Raw genomic sequence first — 14344 nt, 5'->3', positions numbered from 1 at the left:
CTGAAATGACAGCTTTTCGAGCAAGTCTGGCCATCCCCCAAGTCACTGTCACTCCGGGCTGCTTGCTCTGTGTGGCTCAGGAATTTAAGTGAGCAGCTGCCCAGGCTTCAGTGCCCAGCCTTCCGTCGTGGCCCATGAGAGCCACTCTGCAGAACAGCGAGGCTGCTCCATGGGGAGAGGTAAAAGGAGGGCACGCTAGCTACTAGCTCCCTTCTGCCAGGCGTCTAATGAAAGTGGATGACTTCTTTTCTATTCTCATGCACACATTGCTGGAGGGTGGGGTTTCACAGGCCTCAGAAAGAGATGTTCTATGTAGGGTCTTTGTGGCTTCTGGTAGATTGATAGAAGTATGGAGTCTGCATCTGTGGTGGGTGGAATTGTGCCCCCCCCCCACCCAAGGATGCTCAAATCTTAACCCCTGATAGCTGTGAATGTGGCTTTATTTGAAAGTAGGGTTTTTTTTGCAGATGTAACGGAGTTGAGATGAGGTAATAACTGAGTATTAGGATTAGGATTAATCCATTGACTGGCATCCTTTTAAGGAGAGGGAAATTTGAACACACAGACACACAGAGGGAAGATGGCCATATAAAGACAGACTCGGAGTGGAGTGTTGTGTCTACAAACCAAGGAGTGCCAGGGATTACAGATGAGCATGACAAGCCCCAGAAGAGGCAAGAATGGGCCCTCTCTGAGAGGCTTTAGAAGGAGTATGGCCCTACCAACACCTTGATTTCAGACCTGCAGCCTCCAGCACTGTGAGAGTACACTTCCATTGTTTAAGCCACTTAGTTTGTGGTGATTGTTACAGCAGCTCCAGGATTCTGAAACATTATCTCTGATGTCTGTGGCTCTTGCGTTGAATCACATGTCCTCCTGTGACTCTGTACTCCGTGAATTCTCTCTTGGGAAAGCTCCGAACTGAGTGGTAGGAAGCAATGGAGAAGCCACTCTGGCCAATGGCATCAACATCAGCCGGTTTCCTTCTCTGGTAGCAGGAAAGGGTGTCTGGATAAAAGGTTTCTGTTGTAGTAAAGAAGGACAGGAGGAGATGAGAACAGATGTAACAGATTTCCACATCTTACTTTCTGAAGAGTTGCACAGTTTGAATCCAGTGCCCATCTGCAAGTAAAATTCCTTCTTGTTCAGGGAGGTCAGATTTTATTTTATTAAAGCCTTCAAGTAATTGGATGAGGCCCATCCATATTATGTAGCATAAATCTGCTTTACTCAAAGTTCAAAGACTAACGTTTGATCAAATATCCAGTCACTGTGGCCAATCATGTCAACACGTAAGATTATCCATCACAGTGACTATCTGGTTTACCAATGCATATGCCATGGATGTTTAGGGGTAGAACAATTCTATGCAGGTCTGTCCTACACCGTCGGGTGTTTAAAGTCCGGAGTCTCTGCCCACATTACACCCATGGTATCACCATTATTATAATAACAAAAGTTGTGTCCACATGCTTCTGGATATCTCATTGGGGGGGTCTGGTTCTACCCAAGCTGGAGAACCACTGATCCAGATTTACTGCCTCTGCAGTAAAGTTCCCCCATGCTAGCAACATCAAGATTATTGGTGGGCTTCTCAGGTCCTGATATTCAGACTTTACTTGATATAGTCATTGTCTAATCCAGGAGTTGGCAAACTTGTTCTGTAAAGGACCAGACAGTAAATATTTTAGGCTTTGGGACGACATAGTCTCTGTCACAACTACCAATTCTGCAGTGGCAGGACAAAACCAGCAAGGACAATACAAAAGTGAATGAATGTGACTGTGTCCCAATAAAATTTTATTTGTGGACACTAAAATTTGAATTCCATATATTTCTTCATGTGTCATGAAATATTATTCTATTGAAGCTTTCCAACCACTTAAAATATATAAACCATTTCTATATTGTAGGCATTTCGAATTGAACTCTCTTACTTTTCATCCCCCACAAGTTTATCGTGTGCTCAGCTAATAATTGAACAAAGGCTTCCATGAATGTTTATCAAATTGAACCGAGTGAGATTTAAGCAAATACAGTGCTTTTCAAACCTTTTCTCTCAGCAGAAACTCTTTGGAATTCAAATCTTATAGAAATCCCGTTCGAAAGAAACATAGTATTCTATTAGTAAAATTTTATTTTATGAGTTCAAATGGATAGATAACATTTGTAGGGTTTGATGAATATGATACTCAAGGGAAAGTTCCATATGGCTGTTAAGATGCTCTTTGATTAAACTGCCCAATGCTTGGAAGAAGAGAGAGGAGTTTCTGTTCCAAAGCAGAGCACTAACAATACCTAATAGTAGTTGATATTCTTATTTATAAATATAAGAGCCACATATGATGCATCAGAAACTTAAATACGTGACAGATATAATATTGTGATTGTCATATCACAGGTGTTTTTATACAACTGGCTCTGCTGCTGTGACTAGAGCAGGTCACAGCTATGCTCCCACAATTTTATCTGAGTGGAGAAGAGTTAAGTCTGCATTTCTAAAAGATTAGTGCAGGAGATACAAACTTCCTAACCACTGGCATATTTGTAATAAATGTGAACTCCCTCAGAGAAATGCTGGGAGAAGCCTAATTCCAGAGGGCACAAAGAGAAGGCAAGAAGGAAGCCCAATTTAACACACAGATGGTCCCCAATGTATAATCAGTATATTTTCAAGTATCTGAATGCTGATGATGTTTTTATTCAATTATTAGAATTCTTTTAATTTTTAAAATTGCAGTAAAATATATGTAACATAAAATTTACCATGTTAACCATTTTTTTAAGTGCAGAATTCAGTGACACTGAGTACATTCATACTGTTGTGCAACCATCACCACCATCTTTATCTGGACTCTTTCACTGTACCAAACAGAAACCCTTTCCCCATTAAACACTAACTCCCTACTCCTCCCTCTCCAGCTCCTGGCAGCCACTATTTCATGTTCTATCTCTATGAATTTGACCCCTCTGAATGCCTCATATATGTGGAATCATGCAGTTCGTCCTCGAGGCCCAGTTCTCGTAATGTTTCGAGGTTTTCCCATGTATTAGAACTTCATTCCTTTTAAAGACTCAATAGTGTTCTATTGTATGTGTTTATACAGATTTTGTTTATCCGTTCATTCATCCTTGGATATCTGAGTTGCTCCAACCTTTTGGCTATTATGGATAACGCTACTGTGAACATGGGAATACGAATGTCTGTCTGAATACCTGCTTTCAATTTGGGGGGTATACATTTAGGAGTGGAATCGTTGGGTCATATGATAGTAATTCTATGTTTAATTTTTTGAGGAATCTCCATGGCATTTTCCAAAGAGGCTGCACCACTTTGCATTCCCTCCCAGTAATGCCCAAGGGTTCCACTTTCTCTACATGCTCAGCAACAGTTACTGGGTTTTTTCCTTTAGATATATTATATACATAATTATATACATGATAGCTATCCTACTAGGAGGGGAGTGGGAAAATGTTTTAATGAGATTGGCATTGAGCTTTTGGGGCTGCCGGGGCACAGTCACGTCATTTTAGAGTTCCACAGAGCAGTCTGAAAGCAGGGGGCTGGGTTTTTTTACCATCCCCCCTCAGAGTTTGTGATTTAACAGTAAGCCTTCCTTGACTTCACTCCAAGAAGTGAGCAGGGTGATTGATTTCAAGCTGGAGGTGAGACTGGGAAAAGAAACAGATACCTCCAGGTCTGGTGTTCAGAGCCCAAGTCGAAACTAGCCACCCCCCGGGTGGGTGTTTAGGACTAGAAATCATCCTTCTCTTTCTCTCTTTGTCTCTGTCTCTCAAGCAACCACAATAAGTAAGACTTCATTTCCCTGCCCTCCCTTCAGGGGCCCAGCCTCAATACACTGCAAGGAATTATCCTAGTTTAAAACATTTTAAGTCAATAGCAGTTTGGGCGCTGGGTTTTAATGCAGGTAGACCCCTCTACAAACCAGTCAAGATCATCATCACTTCCAGGGAAATTTGTGGGGGATTCTGGGAACACCTGCAGTCAGCCAACTCCGACCCTTTCCTGCCTCTTCCCCAGTGTCCACTGATGTGAGCCCTGCCCAGCCTGCTTGACCCCACTGCTGCCTGGCCTAGGCTCTGCAAAGCTGCAGTCCTGTGCAGGGCAGCCACTGTCCCAACCCCACACTCACTCCCACCCTTTGGTGAGATGGCTCTTTTTGGCCTCCCAAGTGCCACTCCTGCCTCTGTTAGGAACTTGTATCAAACACCCCAGGGACACACCATGGATCTACTTGTCTGGTATCCTCCCACCTCACACTTGCAGCCCTGCTCACACACTGACAAGCCAGGGGAATGTGTCTCTCTGTCTCCTCCCAGCCAAAGGGTTCATGACCCCTTCTCCATTCTGGAGTATGTTCTAGTGCCCAGGAGCCATGGTGCTGAGGACCCAAAGGTCCCCTCAGATGTGACCAAGGGGCTTGAGGTTTCAGACAGGACTCCTGCTGACTGATATGTCCATCAGGCTGCACTGGGCTGTAAGTAACTGATAATCCCACCTCAACAACAAGAAAAATGTGTTCTCTCACTGGAGCAGAAGTCCTGAGGCAGAGCAGCTCTGGGTCAGCTGATTCAGTGGCTCAATAATGTTTCCAAGGACTCAGGTTTCTCCATCTTTCTACCAGCATTTTCAGTGTCTGGCTTGGTCTCTGGGGTAGCTCCCTAAGGCACAAGGTGGCTGCCACCTGCCAATACTCACATCCAGACGCTGCAATATCCAGTAGAAGGAAGAAGTGCTTTATCTTTTTTGCTCCTCTCTTCAAGAGCAGAGAAGCTTCACCAGCAACCTCCTAGGCATCTCTTTAAATCTCACTGGCCCTGATTGTATCAAATGATCAAGCTCAAGGAATCCCTGCAGAGGAATGGAACCGCCATTATTTTGTCTTTTTCAGGTATCTCTGGAGACATGCACCCATTCCTGAGCAAAGCAGGACTCTGAAGACAAGGAGAAGGGGTGGGGGGGGGCAGTTGCAGAGTTTACAAGACCACCACATTAACCTTTGGGGTCACCCCTTGGTGTTTATCATGTACTTGCTGTTATACTTTCACTCTTTTCCTTCTTTACATGAGAAGTATATATTTTTTGTTCTAAATAATTTACTCAATTCAGAAGTATGTGGAGGAGAAATAAGAAAATTGTCTTTCACTGCCCTCCCCCAATCCCGTTTCCCTCCCCAGAAGGAACTTCTGTCTATTTTGGTGTGTCCTCTTCCTAACTCCTTTATGCATTTGCATATAAACATATGTTCATACACACATAGGTGCTTTCCTTTCATTTTTAAAATAGATGGTATCTTGTTCTGCTACTGGCCTTTCCCCACTTAGCCCTCAGTACTTCTAGATGCATTTCATTAATTGTAATGACTGAATTATTATCCCAAAGGGTAGGTATTCCATTGCCTTGTATTTTAAGTAGCTTTTCAATCTTGTGCTTTATCTCCCTAGCTGGAGCATGAACATCCTGAGGGCATATTTTTCTTTCTACGTCCAAGCACTTACTATATTTTCTACAAAGTGAAAGTCAATTAACAGCTATTGATGGAATAATTCTCTCTCTTGCCACATGAGTTGTCTTAGCACTTCTGATGGTCCGACAAGGAGCCCTTCTCTGAACCAGTAAAGGTACAAGCATCATAGTTTGTCAATTTGTCATTCTTTTGTCTACCAACAAGAGTGACAAATCAATCTACTACCAAGGGAGAGTTGATAATTGTCCACTGTTCCTTTGGCAGCACTTTCTGGGGGTATAAGATGGCACAACATCTCAGTCTCCCTGAACAGGTCGTCAATTCAGAGCACTTGGGCTACTTGCAAAGTTATACATTATCTCATTGTTCAGCTCACATTGGAGCATCAGGGCAGAGTTATTAACAGCCCACACTTCCTGGAGAACCATTTCAAGGGCTACTAATGGTGTTCACAGACTGTTGAGCTGGAAAAGTTATCCATTTGCCTAGATATACACTCTTAATAACCCTTTCCAGGTTTCTTAAGACAGTCACAACTACATAAAATAGATTACAACTGAACCTATCCTAGACCCTTTGGTGGGGAAAAATTACTTCAATATGAGGTTATCACCTGCAAACAGACCAATCAAATGAACCTCTCAGGGCAGTCATTCTTTAAGCAGATGTTGGCATTCAGACCTGCTGATAGCATCAATGGATATCATCTTAGGACTTGGTGGGGCTCCTTGTACTTCTGAATCCACGAGCTTCCTGTAGTAGCCGAAAAAATTACCATTGTGAAAAAGTAAAGAGTGAAACACATGCCTCCCAGATGTGCTCTTTGCATTGGGAAGACTCTCAAAGTTTGGGCCTTAACAGGAAACTTGGAACGATGAAAGGAAATCAAGCAATAGGAATGAAACTGAAATTAGTTTATGTCCCTCAGCTGATAATACACTAGGGAAAACTTTTTGATCAGTCATTTTAATTAATATTGATTATGAAAACCCTGGTCCCTACTACTCAAAAGCCTACAAGTGGTTGGGGGAAATCGGGCATTTCATGTATGAAACACTGGACAACACCACCACCAGATAACATGGGATCAAGACTAAGTAAAGGCCTATTATGGGTTCAGAGGGAGAATCTATTGAGATGGCAAGGCTATGCTTCCACATAGGGCTGGTAATCGGCCTTGTTACACTCTGAAAGGATTGTACGTGACCCTCCTGCTCACTTATAAAAAACACAAGCAGTTGTCTCTCTCTGGGAATCCAGCCTACATTTCTTTGCTGACTTGCATGCCTCTGTGTGTGTCTTCATCTGTCGCGGTTGGAGAATCCCCAACCTGCCTCCCTGTGTTTCTACCACCTCCCTGACCTTGAAACAGTCATGATCATTGAAGACCTTTGTGGCCCTTCACCCCTCACCTACACCCACCATCTCACCTAAATTTGTCGAGAAAACTATTGCTGGCAGATAAAGAAGATACAATCAGGAGACGCTCTAGATACCACTTGTTACAAAGGGTGAAGAGGATTTAGAATAAATAGGTCAGGGCCTGATTTGAGGGGATCTGGCTGGGGGCTACCGTAGGGGCTCCACCTCAGTGTCCTGGAGCTGGTCTTCCCAACACCTCATGCGAGTGTTTCTGCAGACAAATATTTTTTCAGGCCAACATTAGATTATGTGGCTGCAGACCCTGGAATTCAAAAGGGAAAGATGAAACCTTCACAGCAACGTAAGGGTTTTCTCTACAGAATGTTTTTGTTTTAACTGGTAATTAAAGATGGGCAAAACACTCCTGAAGAAACGCGCTGTCCTCCTCTCCACGCCTGTCTTTCCAAGAGAAACAGGCACAGGCAGGGGCCCTAACGAGAGCCAATCGCTCCTGATGGTTTATGGTCTGGTCCACCTCAATTCCTCAATGTGTTGCCCTTCCTAGGGGCTGCGAGGCCCAGCAGCCTGGACACGGGCCAAGAAGTCAAGAACTGTTGACACCCACGTCTCCACTCTCCTACTGACACCAGCGACCACCCAGCCCAGCGCAACCATATGGCCTCTTGTTTTCCTGATGTATGAGGTGGGTAGAATGCTTTCGCCCCAGAAGAGGACTCCAAGGGATCAATTAGTTAAAACCTGTAAACATGTATCACTGTAATTATTATTCCAGTTTCTAGTTAAAACTGAACTGGTCCCAAGGAAAGAAAATAGCCACGGCTGCCTCTGAGGGCAGCTCCCTTTGCTTTTCCGGTTTTTCCAGTCTGGCTGGTGTGGGGTGGGAAGAGTGTCCTGGACAAAATCGGTGCTCGGTGGTGGTGGTGCTCGGTGGTGGTGGTGCTCGGTGCTCGGGGGACCTGAGCGGGAGCTGTGCCCACCACATCTGAGGAGCACGACCGAGCTCTGGCTTTACCTGGGTTCTGGGTGTTGACGTCATCGTCGGTGGCTCCGCTGAGCCCCCAGGGAGGAGGCACGTCGCATGCACGCAGGGCCCTGAATCTCTCTCCCTCCGGCAGCGGCAGCGGGAGCAGGAGGCTGGTGAACACACTTCCTCAGGTGTCGCTCCACAGCCAAGGCCTCTACCGGGGCGCCTACCGCTTCCCTCGAGGGAACCACCTCCGGGCTCCGCGGTTGTGAGAGAACGCGTCAGCGTCGTCACAGAGGCAGCGCTGCCTCTGCCTCTCCGCATATTTCCCGCCTTCCCGGGAGACCCTCAGACCACACCACAGCGCCCCTTCTCTGGGCCTAAAAACCTCCCTCTCATCCCGGCTCCTACCTCGCGAGGCAAAAGCTCCCTACCCAGCCATCCGCCCTTCTCCTACCTCACGCCAAAGTCACGCTGGCCACGTGACTTCCGGTCTGAGCGCGGCTTCCGGTTCCTTCGGCACATGAGCACCGCCGGCAAGATGGCGGCGCCGGAAGTGCCCGCCTCGCCAGGCGCCCGCGCGTCCATCCCCACCCGCAGGCCCGGGAGCGCTGCGGTCAGTGCGGGTGGAGACAGGCTCATAATTCCACACTGTTTAAACGGTGGTTTTACAGTATTTGTTCAGTATTTACTCAACGGAAAGGCTGAGTGCTCTGAATAAATAAAGGAAGGGCCCAGCAGGAAGAAGGGCCCTTGGGGGGGCAGCTTCAGCCTCTCCATTCTGCTCGCTCGCTCGCTCGCTCGGAGACTTCATCTCTGGCCTCCGATCTGCAGCCCCCTCTGAGCAAAGCAAAAGCCCCTGCAATTGAGGGCACCCGTGGGGGCCCCTCCCTGCGGTCCCTATCCAAGTATCCTTCCCCATCCCCAGCACAGCTGCTTCCCCCGAGGGCCGTTCTGCAAAAGACTATTGTCTCTGCTCCTGCTGATGTTTTCGGGGCTGGGGCAGATGTGCAGCTGGTCCACCCTGGCTAACAGGACTTGTGGGCTCCTTCCAAATGCAGGGGGAGGCCTGAGCGCCCAAGTGTTGCTGGGGGTGGGCATGGGGAGGGGTGGCCGCGTGCCCACCTGACCCTGCCCCGCCAGCCCCGCCAACTCCCCATCATAGCATCAGATGGGCCATGACACAGCAGGTGGGTAGAAGCTGGAGAGACTTGCTCCTCAGAGCATCATGAGCTTGATTCCGGCTTCTGCCTTGACATCCCCTCTCCGGCCCGCGGGCCTTGTCTCCCGGGGGTGCAGTGCTGCTTATGATGCTCCTTGCAATTGCAAAGTACCTTTAATCCATCCTGTCCCGTGTGTCTCTCTCTCATCTTCACCCCCAGCGTCCTGTTCACCATTTCCATGAAGGCAACCCTCGCTGCCTGGAAACTGGCGTTTTGACACCCAGCATCATATTCTTCCTTGGTCTCTTTGAGGCACCTCCTGAATGCTCACTTCAACACACTTGACCTGCAACAAGGCGTCAACTCTGCTCCCTAGAATATGAGATAAGTGGCCTAGAGAAAATCCAAAGCAGAGTAAGCAGCGTGTGTTGCTGAACGCACTCAGCTTCACATAGCACTGAAAAGGCTCTTTAGCCACGAGGGCTTGTAGTGCAGTGTGTTGTGCTGAAGGTCCCAGGTGGACAGGGAGCCTCCCTCCGCAACTCTCCTTGGTCGAGACTATATACCTATATAAATAGAGTAATCACATACACCTTTTAAGAAAGTTATTTCTGAGACCGGTGGTATCACGGTGAATTGGCACTGTGCAGGATAGAATTAAACAGGAAATGTGTATGCCTCATTTGTAGAAGTTAACAGCACTTTGGGTAGCCAAGATACTCCCTCTGTTTGTGAAGCAGGGCCAGGCAACCCTGTTTTATTTAACTACCTAACCCCAATCTCCTTTCCTCCCATTCTGTGTCCACAGCGTAATTAAATACTAAGGCTGTTGTCTCTTGACTCCTTTACCTCGTGATGACCATGATCCCTGGAAGTCTCAGATCCCCTGCCACATGTTCCACTGGGTTTTATAGGGTCTCCTGCAGCTGATAATTGCCTGTGACTAAAAATATTCCCCAGCCATGGGTGACAGCGATCTAGGAGTTGTGTTTTCCCCTTGGTCGATGTCTCTTGACCTTTGCAGCATGATTGACTTTTTGTGCAACTTCTTGTTTCATGTTATATCTTTGGCTGATATTTGCTGCCTTTTCTTATAGCTCTCGATTCTCTGTAATAGGCACCTTGTTCTACGTTACATTAATACTTTTCTTTACTTAAAAAAGAAAACAGTAGTGTGTGATGTCAGATACAAAAGTCCTTCTCTTTCGTCTTGACCCTTAGCTTCACTTCCCAGAGGTAACCACTGTGAACAGATTCTTATACAGCTTCCAGAAGGGCTCTCTGCATGATCAAAACGCATATGCTTCTTGTTTTACACAAATATGATCACACTGTACCCATTGTACTCAACTGGCTTCTTTACTTTAAATTGGGTCTTGGAACTCTTTCCACATGACTACCTAGAGGAACACTGAACCTTTTAATGGTGTATTCTCTTCTACTGTGTGGGGTGCCATCGACTAACTACTCTCATTGAAGGCCATTTTGGTTTCATCTAGTTTTATTCCTCACACAAAGAACCAATGAGTGTTAGATATTGTATTATGCGTGCCTTTCCTTGCTGTAAGAGGATACCTGTAGGATGAATTTCTAGCAGGCAAACTGCTGGGTTAAAGACTATTCACAATTCACATTTTGATAGGTATTCCAATTTGCTTTCTAAAAAAAGACACCAATGGTATGATAATGCAACAGGGCTTTTTTTTTTTTTTTTTTTTTTTTTTAGAGAAGCAAAATTGCCAACCCAGTTATCCATACATGGAAAACCATCCATACATGGAAAAGCTGCTTTAAGCCTCATTTCCATCAAAGCCAGCTGATTTAGGCTGGGTCAAGCCAGGAAGAAGTCTATGCATTTCTCTCTGCATTTCTCTTGTGAACCCGAATATATAAGATTTGAGCAATTCTGAGAGGTTTTGTATTTTCTTTTCACTGTGGCCCCCCGAGTTCCTCTCATCCCAAGGTCGATTTGTTGTGTGTGTGCATTGGGCAAGGGGGGGAGCAGCTTAGGGGTGATGGTGAGGGGTCTCTGAGCCTTGCAGAGCTGGTGGGGTTCTGGGGTGAGCTGCCAGCTGTGCGCTCAGAGGCTGGGGATCCCTGAGGTATGCTGTTGTTAGGATTTTCTTTTACCTTTCCAGTCATCCTATGCTTCAGAATCAAGGTGCACCTGTTCTTCAGCCCTTTTTGACCTATGTTGTCCACTAGGAAATTATTAAGGTATTTAATAGGGTCATCATCCTGGGGTTCCCTCCTCTGCAGCTCAAGGTGGGCTTTCTGCAGTACTTCCCAAGCTATTTGGGGTGAAAGACTACTTTTTAAAAATTTCCCATTAGTTGTGAACCAGTACTTTTGTAAAATACTAGAAATACTGAATTACTAGAGAAATGAAATAAAAAATACACACAAAATTCAAGTTCAATTTCTTCTTATTATATTTCACAGACATAGACTGACTTTTTATGTTGCTATAAAAGTATTTCTAAGTACTTAATTTCCATTCTCATCTCATTGGAGATCTGGAACAGTTTGAGTAGCACTGCTCTATGCACTTCTCTAGAAGCTTCTGCGAGGTTCCTTTTGTCCCAAAGCCTCTATTATTTTACTGGGAGGGTGATTCTCACCCCAGAGGGGAAGTCATCCAGGTTTTCAGCCACAGAGGCCTTGAGTCAATTACCAGGATTGACACTGAGCATAAGTTTACTCTCAGGGCCCAGTCCCATTGATCCTGGTTCCCCCTGTTCACCCAGCCATTCTTGTCACGGCAAGCAGTAACTTGTGTGTGCAAGGGGCTACCATCTGCTGCCTTCAAACTAGAAGACATCGTTTTCTTTCCTTCGGATTTTATGTTTTACTTGATTTAAGTCAAACATAAGCCCTGTTATGACTGTCTTTTCTCTGTAACTCACTAAAAACAAGAGAAATATGAAATCTAGGGCTGTGGATGAAAGGGAAGCAATCGCACCTCTTCTATCAAGCCATTCAAACTTTTCAATTCACATTTTAAATAATTTTACACAGTATGAGGTACTTCGGGTAGGTCTTAATATAAGCAATTCCTCAAAATATGATAATTCTAAGTCTTTTGTCTTTAAAAGAGGTGGACTATTACAATTTTAAATACTTGGAGAAAATTGGTTTTGAGATTGCCTTTGAAACCTGAAGCAGCAGATTACAGCGACATCTAGTGGACATTAGTAATATGTACTTCAATTATAAAATCTATTTCTCCTTGTTTTGAACATTTTTGAAATTGGAGTGTAGCTCATAATACATGGCCTATCATAGTTTAATTAAAAGTTTTTCTTTATCACTGGTACTTCTTACAATTATCTTAGTTTCTCCAAGATATTATTTTCCATACGAAACTTTGTAGGATGTTCATTCATTCTTTCAGTAATATTTATTGAATTGTATCTGTGACTTATTGACTCATTGAATGTATTATATTCATTGGATATATTTTAATTGCATTATATTCAAAACTCTTCATTGTGAGGTATAATGTAGGTCTTTCTCCTTTATGATACATTAATGCATTGATACTAATCAAGATCTAACTCCCTAAATTGAAAAATCCATTATTCTCTAGACCCAGTAGTTCTCAACACTGGCTACATGTTAGAATCACCTGCAGAATTTTCTAAATTTTAACTAACCAGATCACACTTCTCAGAGATCTAACCTAATTGGCCTAGGAGTGGAGCCCACACATGAAGAATTTTTGAAAGCTTCCGAACTTTTAAGTTCTAATGTGTTGACTGAGAACTTTTTCCTTCATTCAAGTCAGATGTGTTCAAAATTATATATTTTTTTAATAGTTGGGAAATATTCAGTGTTACAAAGAGTAAACAACTCTTTTTTCTTGTAACAATTATAATTATGAATGCAAAGAAACTCCTTATAAGAGGAATCATGGAGAACTTTAAAACCCTGGTATTTGAGGAAAAAATCCATTCCTAAAGACATCATCATTTAGTGTATCATCAAAAAGTCTACAACTTGCTTTTGATTCTTACACATTTGTCCACACAATATTATTTGAAGTGAATACCACAATGAGATCAGGAATGCCAGTGAAGTGTAAGACAGTGGCTATAAAATTTACAAGATGTCACAGTAATATATCTTTAACATACCATAACCCTCCCAAGTAATGTCTATCCACCAAGGGGGAAAAAATCTAAGATACCATTTCCTTGGAATATTATTTTCTTGGCTGAGGGTGAACCCTGCTAATTCCAGGACTGACCCCTCAGCATACTGCCAGGATGGCATAATTGCTCTTGACCTGGCTAGTGCAGTAGTAGAATGTGATACCACATCAGATCACAGTGGGGAGAAGAATAGTATTTCATGGGAGACAGTGTGGAGAAGAAAGGACCCCATTCATTTCTGGGTCCTACCACTTGCTAACTTTGTAATCTTGTGCAAGTTACTGAACTCGTCAAATCTGTTGTTTCCCCACTCTGCAAAATTAGGATAATAGCACCAACTTCAGCTTTTGTGGCTACTGGAATTCACATCTGCAAACATGAAACACATAATGCGGCTGCTGATAGGGTAGTAAGTACTTACTGTTACCCATGGTGGTTTATTTTTACTGCTTTTAGCTCATTACCAAAAAAAAAAAAAAATCAAGATGGTGTTTCCTGGCACAGACACAGCAGAATAGGACCATTAACCCCTTCTAGCCTGCCCGGTCCAGTGTCTATAAACTGTTGTGTACAAGGTCCAGACATGGGATTCACATTTCAACAATAGCTTAGCCCCTTTTGGGGTCCTTGGATTTCATTAATTACCAGGCTTTTTAAATTTATAGAACTCCTTCTTTATCTAGTGTCTTTTCGCAGCTGAGTAATATAATCCTAAACTATTCTCATTTCAATATTCCTCATTCTATGAAGATCAGCCCTTACCCAGGACCGAGAGCTGGCTGGAAGCCTGCTGTGTGTCCCTTGAAGTAGAGAGAAACATGGGTCCTCTAATTCAGGCCCAGGCTGCTGGGAAGAGAGGTTAATAGAGCCAGCAGTCACCATGGCTCTCAAAGGCTACACTTGGGTATGGAGCAGGAGAGCTGAGCCCATGCCAACACTGCGGGAAATACGGAAGGGAAAGAGTATGAAGGAGATGGTCAAGTGGGAGATGTGGAGTGTTTGGGCCATTACCTAAAATCCATAGGTTGCAGTTCAGTTTGCTAGTATCAGCCTCAAGTGTACCAGATTCCACCCAACACCTACATCTTTGAGTACGGTCCTCCCTGGATCAGATGACAGTGGCCATATCCCAAAGGTCCTGATTATGCTTTGATTGGGTCTTGAACTGTGCCTGTCACTCACACTAGTGAA

At 44.4% G+C, this 14344-nt stretch overlaps 1 protein-coding gene across 4 annotated transcripts in view; it reads left to right on the top strand.

Moving 5' to 3' along the window:
* Positions 1-14344, top strand: part of CLDN14 (claudin 14) — a 59181-nt gene that overhangs the window by 17222 nt on the left and 27615 nt on the right. For 3 of the 4 annotated variants that reach the window (XM_049104648.1, XM_049104649.1, XM_025449823.3), the window contains exon 2: positions 7417-7554. The gene's annotated coding sequence lies outside the window, so the exon portion shown is untranslated. Of the gene's footprint in view, positions 1-5466; positions 5644-7416; positions 7555-14344 lie in introns of all 4 variants that reach the window. The other variant, XM_035709364.2, reaches the window with a different exon arrangement.

The sequence above is a fragment of the Canis lupus genome, chromosome 31 (genome assembly GCF_003254725.2).
Source record: "Canis lupus dingo isolate Sandy chromosome 31, ASM325472v2, whole genome shotgun sequence".
NCBI lineage: Eukaryota > Metazoa > Chordata > Mammalia > Carnivora > Canidae > Canis > Canis lupus.
Note: the sequence above shows the minus strand (reverse complement) of the source record. Positions and strands in the feature narration are given on the sequence as shown.